The sequence below is a fragment of the Aythya ferina genome (genome assembly GCF_964211825.1).
Source record: "Aythya ferina genome assembly, chromosome: 5".
Lineage (NCBI taxonomy): Eukaryota > Metazoa > Chordata > Aves > Anseriformes > Anatidae > Aythya > Aythya ferina.
Window position 1 is genome coordinate 604,297 of NC_140301.1, and position 27,769 is coordinate 632,065.

Genomic DNA, 27,769 nt, shown 5'->3' on the forward strand with positions numbered 1-27,769 from the left:
ACCATGGTTTTCTGTTGCCATGGTAAGCATGCAGTTCTGTTTCCATGGCAACCATGGGATTTTGTTGCCATGGTAACAATGCGGTTGGGATGCCATGGAAATCATGGTCTTGTGTTGCCATGGTAACCACGGGGTGTGTGTTGCCATGGCAACCATAGGGTTGGGTTGCCATGGCAACCGTAGGGTCTTGTTGCCATGGTAACCATGGTCTTGTGTTGCCATGGTAACCATGGGGTTTTATTGCCATGGCAAACCAGGGGTTTGTATTGCCATGATAACAATGGGGTTGGGTTTCCATGGCAACCAAGGGGGTTGTGTTGCCATGGTAACCATGAGGTTGTGTTTCCATGGTAACCATGGGGTTGGCTTGACATGGCAACCATGGGGTTTTGTTGCTATGGTAACCATGTTTTTTTTTTTCCCATGGCAACCATGGGGTTGTGTTGCCATGGTAACCATGGGTTTGTGTTGCCATGGTAACCATGGGGTTGTGTTGCCATGGTAACCATGGGGTTGGGTTGCCATGTTAACCATGAGGTTGTGTTGCCATGGCAACGTTGGAATTGGGTTGCCATGGCAACCATGGGGTTGGGTTGCCATGGTAACTATGAGGTTGTGTTGCCATGGCAACCACGGGGTTGGGTTGCCATGGTAACCATGGGGTTGTTTAGCCATGGTTACCATGGGGTGGTGTTTCCATGGCAACCATCAGGCGGTGTTGCTATGGAAACGATGGGATTCTGTTGCCATGGTAACCATGGGGTTCTGTTGCCATGGCAACCATGGGGTTTTGTTGCCTTGGCAACCATGCGGTTGTGTTGCCATTGTAACCATCGGTTGGTGTTGCCATGGCAACCATGGTTTTCTATTGCCATGGCAACCATGGGGTTGTGTTGCCATGGCAACCATGGGGTTGTGTTTCCATGGCAACCATGGGGTTGTGTTTCCATGGCATCCTTGAGGCTGTGTTGCCATGGAAACCATGGGGTTGTATTTCCACGTCAAACATTCGGTTGTGTTGCCATGGTAACCACGGGGTGTGTTGCCATGGCAATTATGGGGTTGGGTTGCCATGGTAACCATGAGGTTGTGTTGCCATGGCAACCATGGGGTTGGGTTGCGATGGCAACCATGGGGTTTTGTTGCCATGGCAACCATGGAGTTTTGTTGCCATGGTAACCATGGCGTACTGTTTCCATGGCAACCATGGTGTGATGTTGCCATGGCAAGCATGGCGTTTTCTTGCCATGGCAACCATGTTTTAGTGTTGCCATGGTAATTATTGGGTTGTTTTGCCATGGCAACCGTGGGGTGTTGTCATGTGGTGGTAACACGGTAGTGCCATAGGGAACACAGGGCTATGTTACTATAGGAAGTGTAGGATTGTTGCCATGGCAACCATGGTGTTCTGTTGCCATGGTAACCATGGGGTTGTGCCCATGGTAACCATGGTGTTCTGTCGCCATGGCAACCATGTTTTTTGTGTTACCATGACAACCATGGTGTTTTGTTGCCGTGGCAACCATGGGGTTCTGTTGCAATGGTAACCATTGGCTTGTGTTGCCATGGCAACCATGGGTTTGTGTTGCCATGGCAACCATGGTGTTGTGTTGCCATGGTAACCATGGGGTTTTTGCCATGGGGTGGTGACATCGTGGTGTTTTATGCAATACGAGGCCACATTGCTATCGGGACCATTACAGTGTTGCCCTGGTGTCGCGTTAAGGGGTGTAGCTGATTAACCGTTACAGCCCCGGTTGGATTCAGAGTACTGAACCAGTCGGACATTCACCAAAATTGCGTTAACCGTCTGGGGGTCCGTTCAGACATTTATCAAAAACGCATTAACCGTCTGGGGGTCTGGTTGGATTCAGAACACTGAACTATCACGGATAACCAACCTAACCCTAGTTGCACTTATTGAGAGCTATCACAATGCAATCAAGTATGGTTTATTACAGCAACAGATAATCAGGTTCTTTTGGATTGCTGGCGATAGTGACTGTCTGCAAAAGCAAGCTAGTATGCATGAAATACACAGGTGTTATAGGTGTTACAGATGTTACAGGTGTTACAAGAGTTACAGATGTTATATATGTTACAGGAATTACAGGTACGCAGCCTAGAAATAAACGCGTTAAAAGGATCAAAGACTCTATAGAGATTTATAAACAAGTATTCAGATCTCACCCAAAGACGTCCCAATGGGGGGGGGAAGAGAGGCTCAGCCCGTCGACTGATCCCAAGAGTCAGGAGGTCCTAAGGATGTTGTCCTCGGGATGGTATCTCCCCTGACGGTGGTATCTTCCCTAACATCCCCTTTCTCTTGGGCCAATTTATATTATTTTCTATCTTTTAGGTGGAGCTTGAGTGGCTCTAGTCAAGCATATCTTAGTTATGATTGGTGTAAAGTTTTCCCATCTCCGTTTAAAGTAATAGGCTCTGAGAAATTCAGGGCACATGCTCAGTGAGGGGTGGTCACACCTTGGAGGCGGGTAGCTTTTGGGATGGAGGTGTGTTTTGGTATTATAATGATATTATAACGAGCAAAAAGTACACTAGGGTACAGCATTTGTCAAATCATGACAGCTCTTTGGCTCAGGGTGGCAAAAAGTGCAGCTTTGTGCACAAGAACAATCGAGGCCCCACCTGATTACAGAGCCTAGCCATGGTGTCTCCACTCCACTCTATGCTCCGTGCTGTTCCTTAGAGCTAGCACACCAAGTTTCCCCAGCACGATAGCATCTAAGGTTGGGAGCCTAGGAAACGCTCAGGAAATGCAGTTATGCCCTACCCTGAAAGCCTCTTCAATACTGTACCTTTTCCTTAAAAATGCGAATGTTAGTTTTATTTTCCTAGTTACTTCAGGCATTTACGCCACATAATCCACCCCGTGACTATAGTCACTCAAGCTTCACGACAGTTGGAATATGTCGGGGATCTCACATACATTCTCGGGATGAGGTTTATCGAGTGTATGTACATTGTGTAGGGATGCTAAACGTTTCATCGTAAACCAGAGTTTAATGTACAAACTAATTGTCAGTATGAAACATAACACAGTGAGTATTAACAGAACGATAACAGGGTGAAGCATCTTGTTGAAGATTGCCTTGGCGACCATACAAACAAAGTGTCCCACCAACAGTGTCTCTCATCTCTCTGCACTCTTTCCAGCACTCGATGTATTTCTTGTGCATCATGATGGACAGTAATCAGAGTCTTTTGTCCATTTTCTCGGACTTGTGTCATCAGCTGCTTCAGGTCCTCATGTACCAGCAATTTCTTCACCAAGGTGAGGTTCATTCCAATAGGAGTAGGCAGGAGTTCATGAAGCAGAATATAATTAGATGCAATAAGTTGATAAGAAGTGACAGGAACTGAGTATTTAAAATCACATCCTAGAATTTTGGTAAAATTGCAAACACAACATTAGAACGATTACTGGTACCTACCACTGCATTATCTACGACTATAGAATCACAATGAGTTCTCATGCAAACACAACCTTTCCCAATATATACAAGTACAGTTTCAAGGGTTTCATTAGAATGTATCTCAAAGTGGCAAATATTTTGCTCAGTGTCAAGACAAATGTCTTGAGATTCCAGCGTGTTACTTTCACGGATGAAACCTTTTTGTTCATGCACAATGCATGCATTTACATCAATTGTTTGCCACTTTCCTCCCTTTTGATAGGCCCATGCTTTATGCTCTTTAGGATAAAGTATAGTTCCATTATGATTGAGTCCTAATGCAATGATTGGATATACATGGTATATGGTGGCATTACTTATAGTAAGTATAAAGGCAACAATTTGATCATTTTCTGCATAATGGGTAAAGTTGACTAATTGCCACCATGCTTGAAATTCTTTTTCAAATTCTGAAGCATTATCCCAAAACAATTTTCGAATTTCAGTGGGCAAAGTTCCTCCTTCTCCCTCTCTAATAATAGCTGCTGCTACAGATTGTATCCATAACTGCGCTTGGATACAGCTCAAGGCAAGTGAGGTATTGCCTTGGCTTTTTCCAAGGGCATGTACAATTAATTGATGATATAGAAGCCATTGATTTGCTCCTAAAGACAATAATGATGATTTTTATTGGTTCTTCCAGTTTCTGCAGTCAGAAACTAAACCTAACCCTAACCCTCAGACCCTAACCCTAATCGAAACCCGAACCCCAACCCTAACCCAACCGTAACCCTAACCCTAACCCCAACCCCAACCCTAACGGCTGCCCACGGATCTAACCCTAACTCTCTACCCCTAACCTTAACCCTAACCCAACCCTAACCCTAAACCTAAGACCCTAACCCAAACCCTAACCTAACCCTAACGGCTGCCAGCGGATCTAAGCCTAACCCTAACCATAACCTTAACCCCTAACCCTAACCCTTACCATAACCCTAACCCTTAGCCTAACCCTAACCCAAACCCTTACCCGAACCCTAACGGCTGCCCGCCAATATAACCCTAAACCTCTAACCCTAACCCTTACCCTAACCCTAATCCGAACCCTAACCCGACCCCTAACCCCAACACTAACCCGAACCCTAACCCAACCCTAACCTACCCCAAACCCTAAACCTAACCCTAACCCAACCCTAACGCAAACTTAACCCGAACCCTAACCCTAACACTAACCCTAAACCTAACCCAACCTTAACCCTAACCCTAACACTAACCTAACCCTAAACCTAAACCTAACCCGAAACCTAACGCTAACCCAACCCTAACAGCTGCCCGCCAATATAACCCTAAACCTCTAACCCTAACCCTTACCCTAACCCTAATCCGAACCTGAACCCTAACCCCAACACTAACCCGAACCCTAACCCAACCCTAACCCAACCTTAACCCTAACCCTAACCCGAAACCTAACCCTAACCCAACCCTAACCCTAACGCAAACTTAACCCGAACCCTAACCCTAACACTAACCCTTACCCAACCCTAACCCAACCCTAACGCTAACCTAACCCTAACCCTAAACCTAACCCGAAACCTAACGCTAACCCTAACCGGAACCCTAACACTAACCCTAGCCGTAACCCTAACACTAACCCTAACCTAACCCTAACCCTAAACCTAACCTAACCCTAACCATGAACCTAACACTAACCCTAACCCTAAAATGAAACCTAACCCTAACCCTAAAACTAAACCTAACCCTAAAACTAAACCTAACCCTAAAACTAACCATAACACTAACCCTAACCCAACCCTAACACTAACCCTAACCTTAACCCGAACCCTAACCCTAACCTTAATCCTAACCCTACAGCCTGCCCGCGGATCTAACCCTAACCCTCTAACCCTAACGCGAACCCTAACCCTAAACCTAACCCTACCCCTAACCCAACCTTAACCCTAACCCCAACCCTAACCCTAAACCTAACCCTAACCCTAAACCTAACCCAAACCCTAACCCAACCTTAACCCGAACCCTAACCCTAACCGGAAACCTAACCATAACCCAACCCTAACCCTAACCCAACCTTAACCCGAACCCTAACCCAAACACGAACCAGAACCTTAACCCTAACACTAACCCTAACCCAACCCTAACCCGAACCCTAACCCTAAACCTAACCTAAACCCTAACCTAACCCTTACCCTAACCCCAACCCTAAACCCTTAACCTTAACCTTTACCCTAACCCCAACCTCAACCGGAACCCTAACCCTAAACTAACCCTAACCCAACCTTAACCCTAATGCTAACCCGAAACCTAACCATAACCCAACCCTAACCCTAACCCAACCCTAACCCATCTTTAACCCTAAACCTAACCTTAACCCTAACCCTAACGGCTGCCCGCGGATCTAACCCTAACACTAACCCTAACCCAACCCCTAATCCGAACCGGAACCCTAACCCTAACCTAACCCAACCCTAAACCGAACCCTAACCCTAACAGCTACCCGCGGATCTAACCCTAACCCTCAACCTTAAACCATAACCTTAAACCTAAGACCCTAACCCTCAACCTTAAACCATAATCCTAAACCTAAGACCCTAACCCTCAACCTTAAACCGTAACCCTAAACCTAAGACCCTAACCCTCAACCTAACACCCGAACCCTAAACCTAACGGCTGCCCGCGGATCGAACCCTAACCTTCTAACCCTAACCCGAACCCAAACCCTAACCCAACCTTAACCCTAACCCTAACCTAACCCTAACCCAACCTTAACCCTAACCCTGACCCTAACGGACCTAACACTAACCCTAACCCCTAACCCTCTAACCCTAACTCAACCCCAAACCCTCACCCCTACCCCAAACTCTAACCTTAACCCTAATCACTAACACTAACCCTAACCCTACTTCCCAAGAACTACATTTCCCCGTGTGCTCTGGGCACCCAACATGGCCTCCCGGAAGTCCAGAGTCCAAGAACTTCATCTCCCGGTATGCTCTGGGCAACAAACATGGCGTCCCGGAAGCCCGGTGCTGGGAAACTACGCCTACCAGCATTCCCCTGGCAGCTGGCTTGACCAATCACAGGCCGAGTGTTCGAGAAATACATTTACCAGCACTCACTGTAACCCCAGCACTTTACGCCCTTTCAAAAAAGGCTCAAGCCCTAACACTAAAAAATTTTGAAACCCCTACAGGCCTAACCCAAACTATTTACCACACTAAACCCCTGAAATGCCTAAAAGCCCTAATCCAAACACTTAAGACGCTCAAAACCCAAACCCAAAACATTAGGATTCTCAAAGCCCTAAACAACAAAATTAGAACGCTTGAAGCCCTAACCCCAAAATTAAGATGCTCAAAACCCAAAGCCAACCCAAAACAGTAGGATGCTCAAAACCCTAGCTCAAAACATTAGGACGCTCAAAACACAAACCAAAACCCAAAACTTTAGGACGCTCTAAGCATAAACTTAAAAAAATTAAGACACACAAAACTCTAACCCAAAAATTAGGATGTTTAAAACCCAAAGCCCTAACACAAAACATTAGGATGCTCAACACCATAACCCAAAAAATTAGGACGCTCAAAACCCTATCCCTGGAGAACCTAACCTGAAAAAAAAAAAAAAAAAAAAACAATTTAAAACACTAACCCTAAATAACCGACCAAAAATAATACCCTAGGACCCTAACCCTAAAAAACATAGCAACACTCCATCCCAAAAAAACCTCTAAAACCCTATCACGCTAACCCTGAAACCCTTAAAATCCTGTTAAAACTCCAACCCAGTTATACACCAGTTACCTCCCTTAAGGGATATAGAGGAGCTCTCTCAGATACGGCAGTCCTACTTCTCACGCATGCAGCCAGAGGTCGGTCTCATTCTGGTGCTGATGGTGCTGAAAGCAGGGGCAACGGTGGTACTGGTGGCGATACCACAGCCACCGGAGGTGGATTGTTAGGATATGGAGATAGTAGGTTATCCAACGGCTCCTGTTTATTATCTTTTTCCTGTTCTTCTTGTTCTTCAAATTTCTTATCTGCTTTTAGTGTAAATATTGAGGCTGGAAAAGGACCTGAAGTCCTCCTGATCCATAATCCTGCATAATCACTTTCTTCCCGGCAAAAAGGTTCCTTCGAATTAACGTGTATTTAAGGCCTGACAAATACAGTCTTCAAAGGACATGTGGTCTTAAAGGCTCCTTTGGCCATTCTATCACACAATACTGGACCATTTTTTATTTACTTTTTCCTTTTCTGGGGCCCCTCTCATTCCAATTTCTCACCGTTATTCCTAATGGACTTTCTGGTGGTATGTCTGGTAATTTGCTCCCTTTCTTCTGGTCCCTGGTCTTCGATTTTGTCTGACCCATCTAGGAATGTTACTATGGCAATTCCCACAGCCCTTGGTTACCTTAATAAGAGTGTCTTACAGACGATTTAAGATCTATCACCCACCCACAAATCCTATAGGAATCCCTTCGGTCCTTCACCAGCCAAGTCCCTCGCGGGAGATTGGAACTGCGGTTAGAAGACCTCCACAATCGCTTCGGAACTAAATTCCATCTCAGTCACACTCTTACACACACAGGCAACCGAAACCCACCCAACAGAACAGTATATGCTTTAAATGCTTACGACTCCGTTGTCTTCATTCAGATCTTCACACGCAGAATTACGGGCAAAATATAGTGCTGCAGCCAGCAAGGGAGCTGAAAAAAAATCAAAACCTTTGCTTACCTTTATTCAGGTTCAAGATGCCATTAGTCCCAACCTGACTCAAACAGCAGCCACCAAATGGTGGGGTGCCTCTCCTAGATCAAATAAGAATTCAGGAACCAAAGCCCTCCTGGACAAAACCCCAGTTATCATACATGACTGGGTCCCAAATTGGATTGCAATTAAATTTTACAATTTATTAAATGAATAGATGAAAACGAGCAGTTGTGCACAAACAGATATACTGTGACAGCTGCCCTTCAGCACGTGCCCAGAGGCAGACCGGATGTCTTTGCCAAAACAGTCCCGACAATGTATTAAGACACCCATGCACTGCCACGTTCGCCGTCATCACTAACTGCCAAGCAGGACAGCTCCAGACCAAACACATACACACACAGGCACGCCACAAACACTACAAACAAAACACACAACACAAGGCGCAAGAAAAAGTTACCCCCAGAAGGAAGCCCTATGGCAACAGCAAGTCAGAACAGGTGCTCTGCAGCAGACCCCAGGAGAAACTCAAATGTCACAACATGCGACTGGAAGCAACTGCCAGAACCAGGATGGTGGAGGCCTACAAAACCTGCCTTCAAGACAAGAGACCAGAAGGATGGGGACTGAAAACCCCGTAAGAAGACGCTTAGGAAATCAATTCCCAAGCAAGAGCTCCTGATGCGGCCCAGATGACTTCTGCAAGAGTGAGGATGGAAACAGACGCGATCTCAAACCCAATATGATGCACAAGACCTGAAACAGACCTGCTCTTTAAGCAGCAAAGACAAGAAGTGCTCACATCAGCCCTACGATGACGAAACAAGCATTTAGGGCCTTTGGTGTGGCTACAAAGTTGCACATCTTGTCTGTCCAGTGGAAGAAGGCAATGAGAATATCAAGATCTGAGGAGCACGTAACATATGATGATCATATCAGGAAATGTTTGATACAAAAAGCTATTAATCGCATAGTAGCAGTGATCCCCTTAAGCTCCCGCTGCAACACAAGCGTTGCTCAGCTCCCAGTTACACATCAGCATTATTCTGAGGAGGTCAAGTGTTCAATACCTTCGGGATGGCTTCCCCAGGGCCTGCTGAGCACCAAGAGCAACAGCACAGTACAGCACAGACAACACAGGTGACAAGCTGGGACTGCCCTGCCTGGCACGCGCTCATGCTGTACGTGACAGAACTCCCCACACATAATCTCTCTGCCTGACCTGAGATCAATCCTGAAAGGCCCCATCCAAAGCAATGACTTAAAAGCACAGACCCTCACCCTATGGGTGCATTCACAACCCCAACTCAAACATAGCATTTGCACCCCCACCCCGACCCCCCCAACTTAGCTTGGGAATACTGGGAGGCAGGTTCCATCCTCACCAAGGAAGGCTCACAAAGGCTAGCCAGGACACTGCTTCAGGCACAAGGCTCCTCTTCATCTGCAGAAATGAAGTGCCATCAGGCGCCAGCACACCAGCCAAATTTCTTCCAGTGAAACACCCTCCTCAGAAACAAAACAGTAGTCAACTGACCTGCTCTGCTACTGAAATCAGATAGACACCCTTTAAACAACTCCCCACCTCCCTCTGCCAACCACTCCCCAACACACAATATTTCCCCTGGACTTAATTCTCAGGGCTCAGAATCCACTATCAACGTGGACCACAGAGGCCAGCTAGGATGTTCCAAGTTCCTTCTCCGTCCCTGCAAAAGAGGAGTCACCCAGAGGTGCACCAATAAACTACTACAAAAAAAACAATACCCGTTTTCCAACTTTTCTCCACTCACCTTCCCGATCCAGGCTTAGCGCTTCCATTCACTGTGTTGAGCCAAGGTAACAGGGCTTAGACCAAGAAGAACAGAAACGTGACAATCCACAAAACAGTCTATACCCACTCCTTTTGTCCCCTACTGCAACAGCCAAGAAGCCCCAGAGCCACGTGCTCCAACCCAGTACCACCGCTTCGCTCACCTAACATCCCAAGGAGATGCATCGCGCTCCCAGCTCCTCTTGTGCTCCGAGCACCTCCAGCATTTCAGGAACTGGAACCGCTGACATCTGGCACGTGTCAGAAATGTGGCAGAAGATGTACTCTGCTGTCGCAAGGCGCTTGCAAAGTCAGCCCGACAGGTGAAGCAGACTAACACAGTCCACCAACCAACTCGGGGCCCCCACTGCTGTCCACTCACCCTCATGCTTCGTTCAAGTTTCCGTGCCTATGCCCTGAGCTACAAGAAACAAAGAGAGAAGGTCACAACCACGATGGATATGCAAACAGTGCAGCTCCTAGCAGCGGACTCAAACACAGAGACCAGAGCTAGACAAATAATAAAAAAAAAAACTCAAGTCCACAAATGCCAAAAGACCATGAATGCATAGCAGCCCCGGCAGGGGTAATCACAGACATACCCTTTGCAGATGAAAAAGGTGACCCTGCTCAGTCTCTTGGTAATACTGCACCAATGTGGTCAAGCCTCTTCTAGCATGTAATCAAGCTGGTTTTAGTCCTCTGGAGAGTTACACAAGTGGGTTGATTCATCTAGAGACTGAAATACAGATCAAAAACAGAAGCGTATCCCACCATCACAAAAAACAGTGAGCCAGCAACCTCTACTAAATATCCCTCTATTAAGTGAATTCCAAGCACTTAGAAATCCAGAAATCCATAGACTCCAGCCTGCCTAGAGAACCCTGCAACTGACTGAAGGAAACACAAAGCACTTACCCCAAAGAGCAGCCCAGGCAGAAGGAGCTCTCTGATGGCATACTTGGGGCTCATATACCTTTTGGTCCCACTCAGCACCCAAACCCAATCACCTGGGAAAGGGGAGGGGCAAAGCACAAGAAAGTAGAAAGAGGAGGAGCAGCAGCTGTGGTTTATTTACTTATTTATAAGGCTTACCTCAACAGCATGCAGAATGCAGACAGGAGAACTGGGGTGTTTCTAGAAGCAACAATCCCCATGCTTTCACTGCAGCTTTGAATATTGAAAGGACAATACAACCAAGCTCTCTGATGGGATACCTGCAACTCAGTTACCATTAGGTCCCACCTGGAACCTGAAGCCAATCACCTGGGAAAGTGCAGGGGGAAAGCACAAAAAAAAAAAAAAAAGCAGAAAGAGGAGGAGCAGCAGCTGTGGTTTTATTAACTTCTTTATATGGCTTAGCTCAACAGCATGCAGAATGCAGACAGGAGAACTGGGGTGTTTCTAGAAGCAACAATCCCCATGCTTTCACTGCAGCTTTGACTATTGAAAGGACAATACAACCAAGCAAGTAACTGATTGTTTTTTATTTCCAGCTGGAATTAGCTCAAACATTTATTTACATTGAAAGAAAAATCTAGGAGCAGAACAGATTATACACCAACAAAATCAATTCCGTTCCACTCGCAGGAAAAATCACTTACTTCACTTTCTGAAAACCAAAAGGCTATGCTGATGGGTCAAAACACACTACAGAACACTGGGTCCAGGCCCTCCGCTGCACCCCCTTAAAACCCATCCCTACACTCACCAAGGTGCAACCCCAACCCAAACACAGACACAGCATTTCAGCTTCAACACAGTTTTCGGAACTGCTAGAAAGCAGGCTTCATCCTCAGCAAGGCGTGCTCAGACTGCACAGGAGGGGGCTTCAGGCACCTCTTTGCCTACCAAAGAAGACTGCCATCAGGAACTGCCACACCAGACAACCTTTTTCCTCTACAACACCTTTCTCAGGAACCACGCAGCATTCCAGCGACCTGCTTTCCTCCTACTCTAAAGGCTATCTCAGCCCACCTTGTCTGTGGCACCTCATAAACTGGAGAGAAAGCAACCGCAGCAGCAAAAGCCACAGCACCCTTAGGACAGTTACTCTCATCCCCTCCTGTACCTCAGCCGCTTGCCTGCCCCACATGGCAGATGCTTCCATCTCTTCTCTTTACCCACTTATAGCACCTCTAAAAGGCAAACTGGAATTTTACTCTATTGGATGTAAGAAAATAACTGCACTTAGAACCGCAACCCAAAAATAACAGCTACCTCTGCTCATCACACACCAGTCACTCCAGAGGCACCTCGGGTCATGACATCCTGGACTGCACACTGCCTTTCAGCCTGAACAAGGGAAAACACAGTCACAAGATAATCATTCAGCTGCCAGCATTAGCACCCATCCCTCAACAACACAAAGGGACCCCATTTACAATATTATCATTTCAAAACAGAAGCCCCCATACCTCAGCACCTCAGAAGTAGATCAAGCCAGTTACTGAGCTGCCTACGGAGTGCTGAACAATTCCAGAAGGAGCTCTTTCCTGTGACAGGTTCCTCCAAAAGGTTTACACTCTACTGGGGACGGGATAGAAATAAAAACAAACATTTCAAAACCCCATATCTGTAAGCTTTCAAGATTCAACAGACCTTCTCAAGCATACCATTCAAGTGCTATGCGAGCAGCTGCTCGCAAGCAGCTCAACTCTCCCCCCCCCCCAACATCTGCCAAACACCACAGAGTTGACTGTGCCAGCTGCCCTTCAGTACATGCCCAGAGGCAGACCGGATGTCTTTGCCAAAACAGTCCCGACAATGTATTAAGACACCCATGCACTGCCACGTTCGCTGTCATCACTAACTGCCAAGCAGGACAGCTCCAGACCAAACACATACACACACAGGCACGCCACAAACACTACAAACAAAACACACAACGCAAGGCACAAGAAGAAGCGACCCCCAGAGGGGAGCCCTATGGCAACAGCAAGTCAGAACAGGTGCTCTGCAGCAGACCCCAGGAGAAACTCAAATGTCACAACATGCGACTGGAAGCAACTGCCAGAACCGGGATGGTGGAGGCCTACAAAACCTGCCTTCAAGACAAGAGACCAGAAGGATGGGGACTGAAAACCCCGTAAGAAGACGCTTAGGAAATCAATTCCCAAGCAAGAGCTCCTGATGCGGCCCAGATGACTTCTGCAAGAGTGAGGATGGAAACAGACGCGATCTCAAACCCAATATGATGCACAAGACCTGAAACAGACCTGCTCTTTAAGCAGCAAAGACAAGAAGTGCTCACATCAGCCCTACGATGACGAAACAAGCATTTAGGGCCTTTGGTGTGGCTACAAAGTTGCACATCTTGTCTGTCCAGTGGAAGAAGGCAATGAGAATATCAAGATCTGAGGAGCACGTAACATATGATGATCATATCAGGAAATGTTTGATACAAAAAGCTATTAATCGCATAGTAGCAGTGATCCCCTTAAGCTCCCGCTGCAACACAAGCGTTGCTCAGCTCCCAGTTACACATCAGCATTATTCTGAGGAGGTCAAGTGTTCAATACCTTCGGGATGGCTTCCCCAGGGCCTGCTGAGCACCAAGAGCAACAGCACAGTACAGCACAGACAACACAGGTGACAAGCTGGGACTGCCCTGCCTGGCACGCGCTCATGCTGTACGTGACAGAACTCCCCACACATAATCTCTCTGCCTGACCTGAGATCAATCCTGAAAGGCCCCATCCAAAGCAATGACTTAAAAGCACAGACCCTCACCCTATGGGTGCATTCACAACCCCAACTCAAACATAGCATTTGCACCCCCACCCCGACCCCCCCAACTTAGCTTGGGAATACTGGGAGGCAGGTTCCATCCTCACCAAGGAAGGCTCACAAAGGCTAGCCAGGACACTGCTTCAGGCACAAGGCTCCTCTTCATCTGCAGAAATGAAGTGCCATCAGGCGCCAGCACACCAGCCAAATTTCTTCCAGTGAAACACCCTCCTCAGAAACAAAACAGTAGTCAACTGACCTGCTCTGCTACTGAAATCAGATAGACACCCTTTAAACAACTCCCCACCTCCCTCTGCCAACCACTCCCCAACACACAATATTTCCCCTGGACTTAATTCTCAGGGCTCAGAATCCACTATCAACGTGGACCACAGAGGCCAGCTAGGATGTTCCAAGTTCCTTCTCCGTCCCTGCAAAAGAGGAGTCACCCAGAGGTGCACCAATAAACTACTACAAAAAAAACAATACCCGTTTTCCAACTTTTCTCCACTCACCTTCCCGATCCAGGCTTAGCGCTTCCATTCACTGTGTTGAGCCAAGGTAACAGGGCTTAGACCAAGAAGAACAGAAACGTGACAATCCACAAAACAGTCTATACCCACTCCTTTTGTCCCCTACTGCAACAGCCAAGAAGCCCCAGAGCCACGTGCTCCAACCCAGTACCACCGCTTCGCTCACCTAACATCCCAAGGAGATGCATCGCGCTCCCAGCTCCTCTTGTGCTCCGAGCACCTCCAGCATTTCAGGAACTGGAACCGCTGACATCTGGCACGTGTCAGAAATGTGGCAGAAGATGTACTCTGCTGTCGCAAGGCGCTTGCAAAGTCAGCCCGACAGGTGAAGCAGACTAACACAGTCCACCAACCAACTCGGGGCCCCCACTGCTGTCCACTCACCCTCATGCTTCGTTCAAGTTTCCGTGCCTATGCCCTGAGCTACAAGAAACAAAGAGAGAAGGTCACAACCACGATGGATATGCAAACAGTGCAGCTCCTAGCAGCGGACTCAAACACAGAGACCAGAGCTAGACAAATAATAAAAAAAAAAACTCAAGTCCACAAATGCCAAAAGACCATGAATGCATAGCAGCCCCGGCAGGGGTAATCACAGACATACCCTTTGCAGATGAAAAAGGTGACCCTGCTCAGTCTCTTGGTAATACTGCACCAATGTGGTCAAGCCTCTTCTAGCATGTAATCAAGCTGGTTTTAGTCCTCTGGAGAGTTACACAAGTGGGTTGATTCATCTAGAGACTGAAATACAGATCAAAAACAGAAGCGTATCCCACCATCACAAAAAACAGTGAGCCAGCAACCTCTACTAAATATCCCTCTATTAAGTGAATTCCAAGCACTTAGAAATCCAGAAATCCATAGACTCCAGCCTGCCTAGAGAACCCTGCAACTGACTGAAGGAAACACAAAGCACTTACCCCAAAGAGCAGCCCAGGCAGAAGGAGCTCTCTGATGGCATACTTGGGGCTCATATACCTTTTGGTCCCACTCAGCACCCAAACCCAATCACCTGGGAAAGGGGAGGGGCAAAGCACAAGAAAGTAGAAAGAGGAGGAGCAGCAGCTGTGGTTTATTTACTTATTTATAAGGCTTACCTCAACAGCATGCAGAATGCAGACAGGAGAACTGGGGTGTTTCTAGAAGCAACAATCCCCATGCTTTCACTGCAGCTTTGAATATTGAAAGGACAATACAACCAAGCTCTCTGATGGGATACCTGCAACTCAGTTACCATTAGGTCCCACCTGGAACCTGAAGCCAATCACCTGGGAAAGTGCAGGGGGAAAGCACAAAAAAAAAAAAAAAAGCAGAAAGAGGAGGAGCAGCAGCTGTGGTTTTATTAACTTCTTTATATGGCTTAGCTCAACAGCATGCAGAATGCAGACAGGAGAACTGGGGTGTTTCTAGAAGCAACAATCCCCATGCTTTCACTGCAGCTTTGACTATTGAAAGGACAATACAACCAAGCAAGTAACTGATTGTTTTTTATTTCCAGCTGGAATTAGCTCAAACATTTATTTACATTGAAAGAAAAATCTAGGAGCAGAACAGATTATACACCAACAAAATCAATTCCGTTCCACTCGCAGGAAAAATCACTTACTTCACTTTCTGAAAACCAAAAGGCTATGCTGATGGGTCAAAACACACTACAGAACACTGGGTCCAGGCCCTCCGCTGCACCCCCTTAAAACCCATCCCTACACTCACCAAGGTGCAACCCCAACCCAAACACAGACACAGCATTTCAGCTTCAACACAGTTTTCGGAACTGCTAGAAAGCAGGCTTCATCCTCAGCAAGGCGTGCTCAGACTGCACAGGAGGGGGCTTCAGGCACCTCTTTGCCTACCAAAGAAGACTGCCATCAGGAACTGCCACACCAGACAACCTTTTTCCTCTACAACACCTTTCTCAGGAACCACGCAGCATTCCAGCGACCTGCTTTCCTCCTACTCTAAAGGCTATCTCAGCCCACCTTGTCTGTGGCACCTCATAAACTGGAGAGAAAGCAACCGCAGCAGCAAAAGCCACAGCACCCTTAGGACAGTTACTCTCATCCCCTCCTGTACCTCAGCCGCTTGCCTGCCCCACATGGCAGATGCTTCCATCTCTTCTCTTTACCCACTTATAGCACCTCTAAAAGGCAAACTGGAATTTTACTCTATTGGATGTAAGAAAATAACTGCACTTAGAACCGCAACCCAAAAATAACAGCTACCTCTGCTCATCACACACCAGTCACTCCAGAGGCACCTCGGGTCATGACATCCTGGACTGCACACTGCCTTTCAGCCTGAACAAGGGAAAACACAGTCACAAGATAATCATTCAGCTGCCAGCATTAGCACCCATCCCTCAACAACACAAAGGGACCCCATTTACAATATTATCATTTCAAAACAGAAGCCCCCATACCTCAGCACCTCAGAAGTAGATCAAGCCAGTTACTGAGCTGCCTACGGAGTGCTGAACAATTCCAGAAGGAGCTCTTTCCTGTGACAGGTTCCTCCAAAAGGTTTACACTCTACTGGGGACGGGATAGAAATAAAAACAAACATTTCAAAACCCCATATCTGTAAGCTTTCAAGATTCAACAGACCTTCTCAAGCATACCATTCAAGTGCTATGCGAGCAGCTGCTCGCAAGCAGCTCAACTCTCCCCCCCCCCCAACATCTGCCAAACACCACAGAGTTGACTGTGCCAGCTGCCCTTCAGTACATGCCCAGAGGCAGACCGGATGTCTTTGCCAAAACAGTCCCGACAATGTATTAAGACACCCATGCACTGCCACGTTCGCTGTCATCACTAACTGCCAAGCAGGACAGCTCCAGACCAAACACATACACACACAGGCACGCCACAAACACTACAAACAAAACACACAACGCAAGGCACAAGAAGAAGCGACCCCCAGAGGGGAGCCCTATGGCAACAGCAAGTCAGAACAGGTGCTCTGCAGCAGACCCCAGGAGAAACTCAAATGTCACAACATGCGACTGGAAGCAACTGCCAGAACCGGGATGGTGGAGGCCTACAAAACCTGCCTTCAAGACAAGAGACCAGAAGGATGGGGACTGAAAACCCCGTAAGAAGACGCTTAGGAAATCAATTCCCAAGCAAGAGCTCCTGATGCGGCCCAGATGACTTCTGCAAGAGTGAGGATGGAAACAGACGCGATCTCAAACCCAATATGATGCACAAGACCTGAAACAGACCTGCTCTTTAAGCAGCGACTGCAAGACAAGAAGTGCTCAGATCAGAGTCATGATCACAAAACAAGCATTGAGGCCCTTCTGTACAGCTACCACGTCGCCTGTCTAGTCAGTCCAGTCTAAAAAGCCAGGAGGATATGAAGACCCGAGAAGCACAGAACAGACGCTGCAGAAGCAACACTACAAGACAGACGAACAGAAGGAAACTGTCCTGCCTGGCACACGCACTCACACTACAAAATGATCCCGCTTCTTCTATTAGCCTGGTGACCCAGCCACAAGCAGCCTGAACGTGACCCAGCCTGAACCACCCTCACAGTGGCACCAAGTCTATTCAGCCAGCTGGCTCCATGCTGCTCTGGCTCCCAGCTCCCATTAGCCACCCCAGATATGCAAAGACCAGGTGCCCCCCAACTTAGCTCTCAGGTTGCTGCATGGTAAATTCCCTCCACCTCAAGAAATACACAGGCACTGATTGTCATCTTAGTCAATTGCCAGGCTCATCATCAGCTGCAAAAACAGAGTACCAGCATTCACTAGGATGCCAGCCATGATGCCCACCTGCTCCACAATGCTGACTAGTACTAATGCAACATACAATTGTGCTCACCTGTTCCTCTCCGAATCCAAGCTCCAACAGCGCAGCCAGTACCATCCACATCACAAAGGGATTAAATGATCGTTGCATTCACAACAAATCACCCAATGGTGGTTTTTTGTTGTTGTTGTTTGTGTGTGTTTCTTTTTTTTTTTTTTTTTGAAATCTGCTTTATCTCAAAAGCATGCAGACTGCAGACAAGAGAACTGGGGTGTTTCTAGAAGGAACAATCCCCATGCTTTTGCTGCAGCTTTGAATAGGACAATACGGCCCAGCAAGTAACTAGAAATTGCTTAACTGGAAATAGCTCAAACATTTTTTTTTACGTAGAAAGAAAAATCTAGGTGCAGAACAGATCATACGCCAAAACAATCAAACACCAAACAATCTTCCCTTCACTTCGTATAAGGGATGACCAGGCTGACAATACAAACCTTCACTCAGAGCTTCGTGACATGAGAATTTCCCTTCCCTGTCCACAACTGCACAGAGCACCTACAAAGACAGGAGAAAAGCACACTCTGAGGCACCTCACAGCCACAGCGTACCTGCTTGTGGTGGTTTTACCGTGCTGGGCAGTTAAACCCCACAACTGCTCTCTCACTCCCCCTCTTTTAGATGAAGAGTGGGAGAAGTAAAGCAAAGAACAACTCACGGGTTAAGATAAGGATAATTGAATTAAAGGGAAATAATAATAATAATTAATTAAAGATTATTATGAACTAAATAATTTAACTAAAGAGAAATAAAAAGGGAAAGGGGAAAAGGGAGGGGGACAGGGAAAGAATAAAAAGAAGGGAGGAAAACAAACAAATAAAATAAATGAAGGCTATATGGAAGTGCAGAGGAAAGAAATTACTCTCTACTTCCCACAAATGAGCGATGATTGATCACGTCCTTGAAGCAGGGCCTCAACGCACGTAGCCAGTATTCGAGAGGACCGACGTTTTCCCAACGAGAGCCCACCCCTCCCCTCTTCTTCCTGTCTCCACTTTTATTGCTGAGTCTGACATCACATGGTATGGAATATCCCTTTGATTGGTTTAGGTCAGCTGCCCTAGCAATGTTTCTCTCCTCACTTTTTGCCCACCCCTAGGAGGGTTAGAGAAAGGCCTGATGCTGTGCCACTGCTGCTCAGCAGTAGACACAACACTGGTGTGATAACACTGCTGTTCCAGCTACAACTGCAGAGTACAGCAGTGTATGGGCTGCTGCCAGGAAAGTTAACATTCCAGCCAGACCCAGTACGCTGCTGCAATACCTCTCTCTTCCCAGCTCCTTTACTTCTGCTGCTCACCAGCTCTACCTGAGATTCTTTGCTCACAGCGCCACAGCAAACTCTGCCCGGGCCACACAACACACACTACACAAGCTACAATGGCTAAGACACACAAGCTGGAACATTCCCACCCAACAATCAGTTACATCACACAAGAAGGATGCCTCATACTCCTAGAAACCAAACCTACCAGTCCTGAGCAGCTCCCCACCTCCTCCTGCCAACCACGCTCAGCACACACACTACTTGCCCCTCAAAAAAAAAAAAAAAAAAAAAAAAAAAAAAAAAAAAAAAAAAAAAAAAAAAAACTGAGCTCCACAAATGCCAAAAAGACGTGCATGCACAGCAGTCCCAGCAGGGGTAATCACAGACATACCCTTTGCAGATGAAAAAGGTGACTCTGATACAACCCTGCTCAGTCTCTTGGTAATGCTGCACCTACGTGGTCAAGCATCTTGTAGCATGTACTCAAGCTGGTTTTAGTCCTCTGGAGAGTTACACAAGTGGGTTGATTCATCTAGGGACTGAAATACAGATCAAAACCAGAAGAGTATCCCAACCATCCCAAAAAAAAAGTGAGTAAGCAGCCTCTACTAAATTAAGTGAATTCCAAGCACTTAAAATCCAGAAATCCATAGACTCCAGCCTGCCTAGAGAACCCTGCAACTGACTGAAGGAAAAACAAAACACTTACCCCAAAGAGCAGCCCAGGCAGAAGGAGCTCTCTAATGCCATGCCTGGGGCTCATATACCATTTGGCCCCGCCCAAACACCCAAACCCAATCACATTGTAAAGGGGAGGGACAAAGCACAAGGAAGTAGGAGCACAGCAGAAGCAGCAGCAGCTAGTTTTCTTTTCTTTTTTTTTTTTTTTTAAATCTGCTTTACCTGAACAACACGCAGAGAACAGACAAGAGACCTGGGATGTTTCTAGAAGCAAGAATCCCCATGCTTTTGCTGCAGCTTTTAATATTGAAAGGACAATGTTGTCCTGATCTGATCTTGATCTGATGTTCATCCTTCCAAGTCACTGCAGCAGTTCGAGAACGTTTTCCTGCGTCAGTGAAAACCATCACTGCATTCTTAAGTGGGATAGACGATCGTTTTGGCTTAGTTATCCATCCCTGGTTTTCCATCCATGTCAGAGCAGTTGATTGTAATGTTTTTGCCACTATAGTAGCGTCATCCTGTAGTAGTGCAGCTTGTAATTCTTCAGAGTTTTGTATATACCATTCCAAATCGCTTGGCTTCATGGGTAACCAGATCGTATTCGGAGGAACCCCATCCACCTGCAATACTTGATTCCTCCCCTTCTTCACTAATTCTGCTAATGTTGCAATTTTTTCTTGAATTGTTCGTCGAGGTTGTAACGGAGGAGCTATCCATTCTAATACCACAGTTTCTGCTCCCTTTTCCCCCCGTTTTTGTACAAACAGTACTTGGTTTTACATCAGATGTCAAATACATAACATAACACAACTATACAACTTAACCCTAATAACACTACAATTACTGTAAGCACTTAATGGTAACACAATTAATAGTAAGTAACACAACTTAATAGTAACACACTTAAACCTAATCACTTGATGGTGATCAAAGGCTGTTCTTGACAGTTGTTGAGGTGTCACAACCCACGTCATTGTCAGAATAATTATCAGGAACCTCTTCCTGGTCGTCTTCAGCGTGTGCAGATTCTAATGCCGCTTCAGTCCACTTTGCAGTGATCCACTGGGTACCTGTTTCCGGCACCACTTCAAAATCTCTATAACATTTTTGCAAGTAATCCTTTAACCACATTTATCACAATACTACATGCAATGATGATTGACACCACAGTGAACAAAATCCTTAATCCCTCTTTGACTAATCCCAGTAACCATCTATGCATTGTTTCAAACAAATCAGTGAACCATTGATTGAAAGGATTGATACCATATTGACTCTTCCTCATGTGCTCTTTCAATAAAGTAATGGATTTGTGAATTGACTCATTACGATCAAAAAGTTTAAACAGTACGTTCCCTTAAGTTTCTCCAAGTGGCTACTTCACACAATGACTCCATACTTGTGAAACATGATTTTGCTCGACCAGTACTAATTTCCTATGATTTCAGTCTGCACTATGGCAATAAATGCGCTCTCACTAACACAGTACACAGCACACTTGCACACCCAGAGCACACTTGCACACCCAGAGGCCTCTGGCACATCTCACTCTCAATCATACCACAAGAATATAATTTAGAATGATAAGCAAACAAACAAATATTGCCTCTCATTGTGTTCCTCGTGAAGTGACTTGCAACACTTTGTTTTAAAACCTTACCCTTACACAAATACTTTCAACACAAAATACCTGGACATTTAAGAATAACACATACAATTATTAACACTCCAGTTAGTATCCCTTTTGCATTGCAAGGTAAACCTCTTATAAAAAGAATGCCAGAGAGAAGCAGCACAGCCGCTGCTGCTTCCATGGTTACGTCAGACAGGCTGCAGGGCCCTGATGTCTGTCCCTCTGCTCTGTGCCGACTCGCCACATGGTGAGGGTCGGCTGCCGTTCGATTCCGCGGAACTCCGAGTGCAGTGCTGCTCGTGGCGGTGACTGAGGGGGGGGGGAGGCTCCCATTGCCCCATAGCCCCCTGAGGCAGCATTATCGTTCTCACTGAAGGCGGCAGTGGGCAATCCCCAGCTCCAGCACTTCCCGGCAATCCCAGTCGCTCTGTAGCAGCAGCAGCGACTCTCTGCTCAGCCTGATGTGTAGCTAAAGAGTTAGTGACTGCTCTCCAAGGCTTCAATAATTTTTTATCAGTCTTATTTTCATTAATAACTTCATCAAAGAATTTGTCCCCAGATTTACGCCACTCTGTTTGTTCAAAAACTGTATCAGGATTGATAAAACAACCCTGCGCTACTCCATATGCTAATAATCCTGGTAAATCCTTTTTGCAGTCTATATCTGGAGTACTCTGCTTTTCTAAAAAGCATTTGAGCAAATCATACGCCGCTTGTCTCTCCATACCTTTATATACGTCGGTACTGTTGCAGCCTTTGCAAAGACCTCGGCGGCGCTTTCCAGCAGGACCCTCTATAGGCTCATCCCAGGTGCGAGGACTCCCTTTCCGAGCTGCGGGTGCAGGGGTTCCAAGTTTTCATCCCTTTCACCTTTCAGACCTCGGGTGCAGGGATTCAGCAATTTTTCATCCTTTTCACCTCCTGAGCTGCGTTGCAGGACCGGTTCCCGTATTCCGTCCAACCGTGGCTCGCAGGTTCAACTCCAGCGGAGTCCCTGTTCCCGTTCAGATTGGTCCCTGTTCGGGCGCCATTTGTTATCGACAGAAGGAAGACACAGACGCTCAATATGAGTGATCAGTGAACTTCGATTTATTGGATGGCTCAGTCGTCTTTTATCTAATTCAATATAATTAGCTCATACATATTGCAAAAGCTAAGCTCATGATTGGTTAGTGCATTTCTCTATTTTATCAGCTAGTTTCTCACTCCCATCGACCGATATAACACAGTCAGTACTTTCCCAAACCACCAACAGATATCATGTCCTTGTGCCTGATTAGCTCCCAGACGTTACGTACTTTCTCAGACTCATATGAGCTGCGTTCGATACTTTTTTAGCTCGCGACCTCCTAGTTGCTCAACATTCACATGACCTACTTCACTTAACCATTCCGCCACAGAACAACACAACCAGTCAAGTAACTGCAACTCTTTCAAATGGAATTACATCAAACATGTTCATCATCACTTGCAAAAACAGAACCAGCATTCACTAGCATACCAGCCCTGATACCCACCTCCTGCACAACGCTCACTACTACTGATGCAACATACAGTTGTGCAATACCTCTCTGTTCCCAGCTCCTTTCCCTCATCTGTTCAGTAGCTCCATCGGAGAAGTGTGCCCGGGCGGCGCCGCGCTTAAGTGTGCCCGGGCGGTGCCGCGCTTAAGTGTGCCCGAACAGACTTACTCTTTAGAGATCAAGAAGGTGACCCTGCTCACTCTCTAGGCACTACTGCACTTATGCAGTCAAGAAACCGTACCCCACTTTTTCCCAAAAACAACGTACCTGGCAACCCCTTAAAAACGTACTTCTAATATGTGAATTCCAAGCACTTTAAGCCTAGAGGGTTGCAAGGCCTAAAGACTTGACAGACAGCAAAACCACAGTTAAAAGCTCCAAAAATATAACAAACTGTTACTAAACCTGAAACAGACTACCCCTTAACATGCCCACTGCTGCCTTTTTCAGATACATGCTCACACAGGGAGCTTCATTGATACATTTCTCCTAAACCCTGCTCCATCACTTTGCCACCAAGGTTGTGACTTTGATAATTTTTGTCTTTGCCTCTGTGTCAAATAAGCAGCCCCGTAATTCTGCAAAAATTATAAGGGACCCAGAACCACAAAGCAAACACACAAGGTAACATCACTATACTATCTGTAAACATGCTATAACAACTACTATACTACTATAATAACTACCTGAGGAAGAGCTGCGTGCAATACAGGCACCTACTACTAGATTGCTTTACAATGACAGATCCTACTAGTTACCACCTCAAAAAGATAGGCGTACCAGTTTCTACTTGAAAATGCATCAGTCCATAGACTCTGACCCACCTAAAGAACCCTGCAAACGACTGAAGGAAAAACAAAGCACTTACCCAAGAGTGCAGGTCAGGCAGAAGGAGCTCTCTGATGGGATACCTGCAACTCAGTTACCATTAGGTCCCACCTGGAACCTGAAGCCAATCACCTGGGAAAGTGCAGGGGGAAAGCACAAAAAAAAAAAAAAAAAAAGCAGAAAGAGGAGGAGCAGCAGCTGTGGTTTTATTAACTTCTTTATATGGCTTAGCTCAACAGCATGCAGAATGCAGACAGGAGAACTGGGGTGTTTCTAGAAGCAACAATCCCCATGCTTTCACTGCAGCTTTGAATATTGAAAGGACAATACAACCAAGCAAGTAACTGATTGTTTTTTATTTCCAGCTGGAATTAGCTCAAACATTTATTTACATTGAAAGAAAAATCTAGGAGCAGAACAGATTATACACCAACAAAATCAATTCCGTTCCACTCACAGGAAAAATCACTTACTTCACTTTCTGAAAACCAAAAGGCTATGCTGATGGGTCAAAACACACTACAGAACACTGGGTCCAGGCCCTCCGCTGCACCCCCTTAAAACCCATCCCTACACTCACCAAGGTGCAACCCCAACCCAAACACAGACACAGCATTTCAGCTTCAACACAGTTTTCGGAACTGCTAGAAAGCAGGCTTCATCCTCAGCAAGGCGTGCTCAGGCTGCACAGGAGGGGGCTTCAGGCACCTCTTTGCCTACCAAAGAAGACTGCCATCAGGAACTGCCATGCCAGACAACCTTTTTCCTACACAACACCTTTCTCAGGAACCACGCAGCATTCAAGCTACCTGCTTTCCTCCTATTCTAAAGGCTATCTCAGCCCACCTTGTCTGTGGCACCTGATAAACAGGAGAGAAAGCAACCGCAGCAGCAAAAGCCACAGCACCCTTAGGACAATTACTCTCATCCCCTCCTGTACCTCAGCCACTTGCCTGCCCCCCATGTGAAAAAGAGAAAGCCACCGCAGCGCTTCAAAACCATCCCTGCACGTGCCACTTCTTGTTGCTCTCTGGCCCTATCTGAAATCCTCATCCACTTCTGTGGAGAGCCTGCCACGGCACCCACAAAGCAAGACGGACACCTTTCATAGTCACCTTGTGCTACTTGGCCATTCTGCTCCAACCCAGCTCATGACCAGCCCCTATTCTTACACAGCTCTTCTGAGTGCAGTTTGTTCCTTTGAGCCTGTGCGAGACACCTGTGAAAGAAAAAGCATAGGCCGAGGCAGCATCCAAAGCCACAGCACAGCTAGGACAGTTGCTCTCATCTGCTCCCTTACCTCCGCCCATTTACCTGCCCCTGAGGCAGATTTTTCCATCTACCCTCTTCAAACAGCTACACCACCTCTAAAAGACAAAGAGGGGATGCTTAGAGTAACAGTGAGACCTGCAACTCAACAACTGCTACATCTGTTCCTCACTCACCTTGCCAAAGGCAGCTCTGGCTGTGACGTCCCAGGTTGTACACTGTGTTTCAGCTTTATCAAATGAAAGCAGTCACAGGATAGTCAATTCAGCTGCCAGCATTAGTACCCATCCCTCAACAACACAAGGGACCCCGTTTACAACATTATCATTTCAAAACAGTGGACAACTTGCCTCAGCACCTTAGAAATAGACCAAACCAGTCACTGAGCTGCCAAATGAGAGCTTGACAATTCCGGAAGGCATTCTTTCCTTTGGCTGACTCCTCCTGAGGTTTATCTAAGGCTTGCCAAAAAAGAAAGAAAGAAAAAAAAAAACAGTCCACATCTGAAAGCTTTGACGATTCAACAACAAACCTCTCCTCCAGCACTATTCAAGCACTATGTGAGCAGCTGCTCGCAAGCAGCTCAGCTCTCCCCTATCCACATCTGCCAAACACCACAGAGATGACTGTGCCAGCTGCCCTTCAGTACGTGCCCAGAGGCAGACCAGATATCTTTGCCAAAACAGTCCAGACAATGTATTAGTACATCCATGGACTACCACATCAGCTGTCATCACATCTTAGTTAATTGCCAGGGTCATCATCAGCTGCAAAAACAGAGTATCAGCATTCACTAGGACACCAGCCCCAGTGTCCACCTTCTCCACAATGCTGACTACTTCTGATGCAACATACCACTGTGCTCACCTGTTCCTCTCCGAATCCAAGCTCCAACAGTGCAGCCAGTATCATCCACATCACCTGGGAAAACAAAGGGATTACATGATCGTTGCATTCACAACAAATCACCCAATGGTGTTTTTTTTGTTGTTGTTGTTTGTGTGTGTGTGTTTCTTGTTTCTTGGTTTTTGTTTTTGTTTTTTTTTTTGAAATCTGTTTTAGCATGCAGACTGCAGACAAGAGAACTGGGGTGTTTCTAGAAGGAACAATCCCCATGCTATTGCTGCAGCTTTTAATATTGAAAGGACAATACAACCCAGCAAGTAACTGGAACTTTCTTAACTGGAAATAGCTCAAACATTTTTTTATGTAGAAAGAAATCTAGGAGCAGGACAGATTATATGCCCAAACAATCAAACACCAAACAATCTTCCCTTCGCTTCAGATAAGGGATGACCAGGCTGACAACACTAACCTTCCCACAAGTGCTTTGTGACATGAGGATTTCCCTTCCCTCTCCACTACTGCACTAAGCACTTGCAAAGAAAAGAGAAAAGCACACTCAGGCACCTCATAGCCACAGCGCACCTGCTACAATACCTCTCTCTTCCCAGTTCCGTTACTTTAGCTGCTCTCCAGCTCTAACTGAGATTCCTCGCTCACAGCGTCACAGCAAACTCTGCCCGGGCCACACAACACACACTACACAAGCTACATTGCTTAACACACACAAACTGGAACGTTCCCACCCAACAATCAGTCGCATCACACAAGAACGATGCCTCATACTCCTGGAAACCAAACCTACCAGTCCTGAGCAGCTCCCCACCTCCTCCTGCCAACCACACTCAGCACACACACTATTTGCCCCTCAAAAAAAAAAAAAAAAAAAAACCTTAGAACATACACACATGCGCAAAAAAAAAAAAAAAAAAAAACTGAGCTCCACAAATGCCAAAAAGACATGCACACATAGCAGCCCTGGCAGGGATAATCACAGACATACCCTTTGCAGATGAAAGAGGTGACTCTGATACAACCCTGCTCAGTTTCTTGGTAATGCTGCATCTACACTGTCAAGCCATGTGTACCATGCAATCAAGCTGGTTTTAGTCCTCTGGAGAGTTACACAAGTGCGTTGATTCATCTAGAGATTAAAATAAAGCTCAAACACAGAAGAGTATCCCACCATCACAAAAAACAGTGAGCCAGCAACCTCTACTAAATATCCCTCTGTTAAGTGAATTCCAAGCACTTAAAATCCAGAAATCCATAGACTCCAGCCTGCCTAAACAACGCTGCAACTGACTGAAGGAAACACAAAGCACTTACCCCAAAGAGCAGCCCAGGCAGAAGGAGCTCTCTGATGGCATACTTGGGGCTCATATACCATTTGGCCCCACCCAGCACCCAAACCAAATCAAGTGGTAAAGGGGAGGGGCAAATCACAAGAAAGTAGGAAGAGAGCAGGCACAACAGCAGCTGTGATGTTTTATTTGTTTCTTTCTTTTTTTGTTTGTTTCTTTTTTAAAATCTGCTTTATCTCAAAAGCATGCAGAGAGCAGATAAGAGACCTGGGGTGTTTCTAGAAGCAACAGTCCCCATGTTTTTGCTGCAGCTTTTAATATTGAAAGGACAACACAACCAGTCAAGTAACTGAAACTTCTTCAGCTGGAATTAGTTTAAACGGGC

General features: G+C 46.3%; 2 long non-coding RNA genes across 2 annotated transcripts; both read right to left on the reverse strand.

Moving 5' to 3' along the window:
* Positions 1-3,223: 3,223 nt before the first annotated feature.
* LOC311437058 lies at positions 3,224-13,687 on the reverse strand. Its single transcript, XR_014693256.1, has 10 exons — positions 12,377-13,687; positions 12,180-12,254; positions 11,671-11,806; positions 10,562-10,691; positions 10,342-10,380; positions 10,124-10,245; positions 9,940-9,994; positions 9,532-9,590; positions 8,069-8,142; positions 3,224-3,401 (listed from the first exon to the last, which is right to left on the reverse strand). It is a non-coding gene; the product is annotated as an uncharacterized lncRNA (long non-coding RNA).
* Positions 13,688-13,803: 116 nt separating this feature from the next.
* On the reverse strand, positions 13,804-27,219 carry LOC311437056. The gene is made up of 15 exons (XR_014693255.1): positions 27,084-27,219; positions 26,105-26,158; positions 25,588-25,698; positions 25,414-25,466; positions 25,084-25,335; positions 24,009-24,100; positions 19,692-19,832; positions 18,471-18,531; positions 16,641-16,749; positions 16,444-16,518; positions 15,935-16,070; positions 14,826-14,955; positions 14,388-14,644; positions 14,204-14,258; positions 13,804-13,854 (listed from the first exon to the last, which is right to left on the reverse strand). It is a non-coding gene; the product is annotated as an uncharacterized lncRNA (long non-coding RNA).
* Positions 27,220-27,769: the final 550 nt, after the last annotated feature.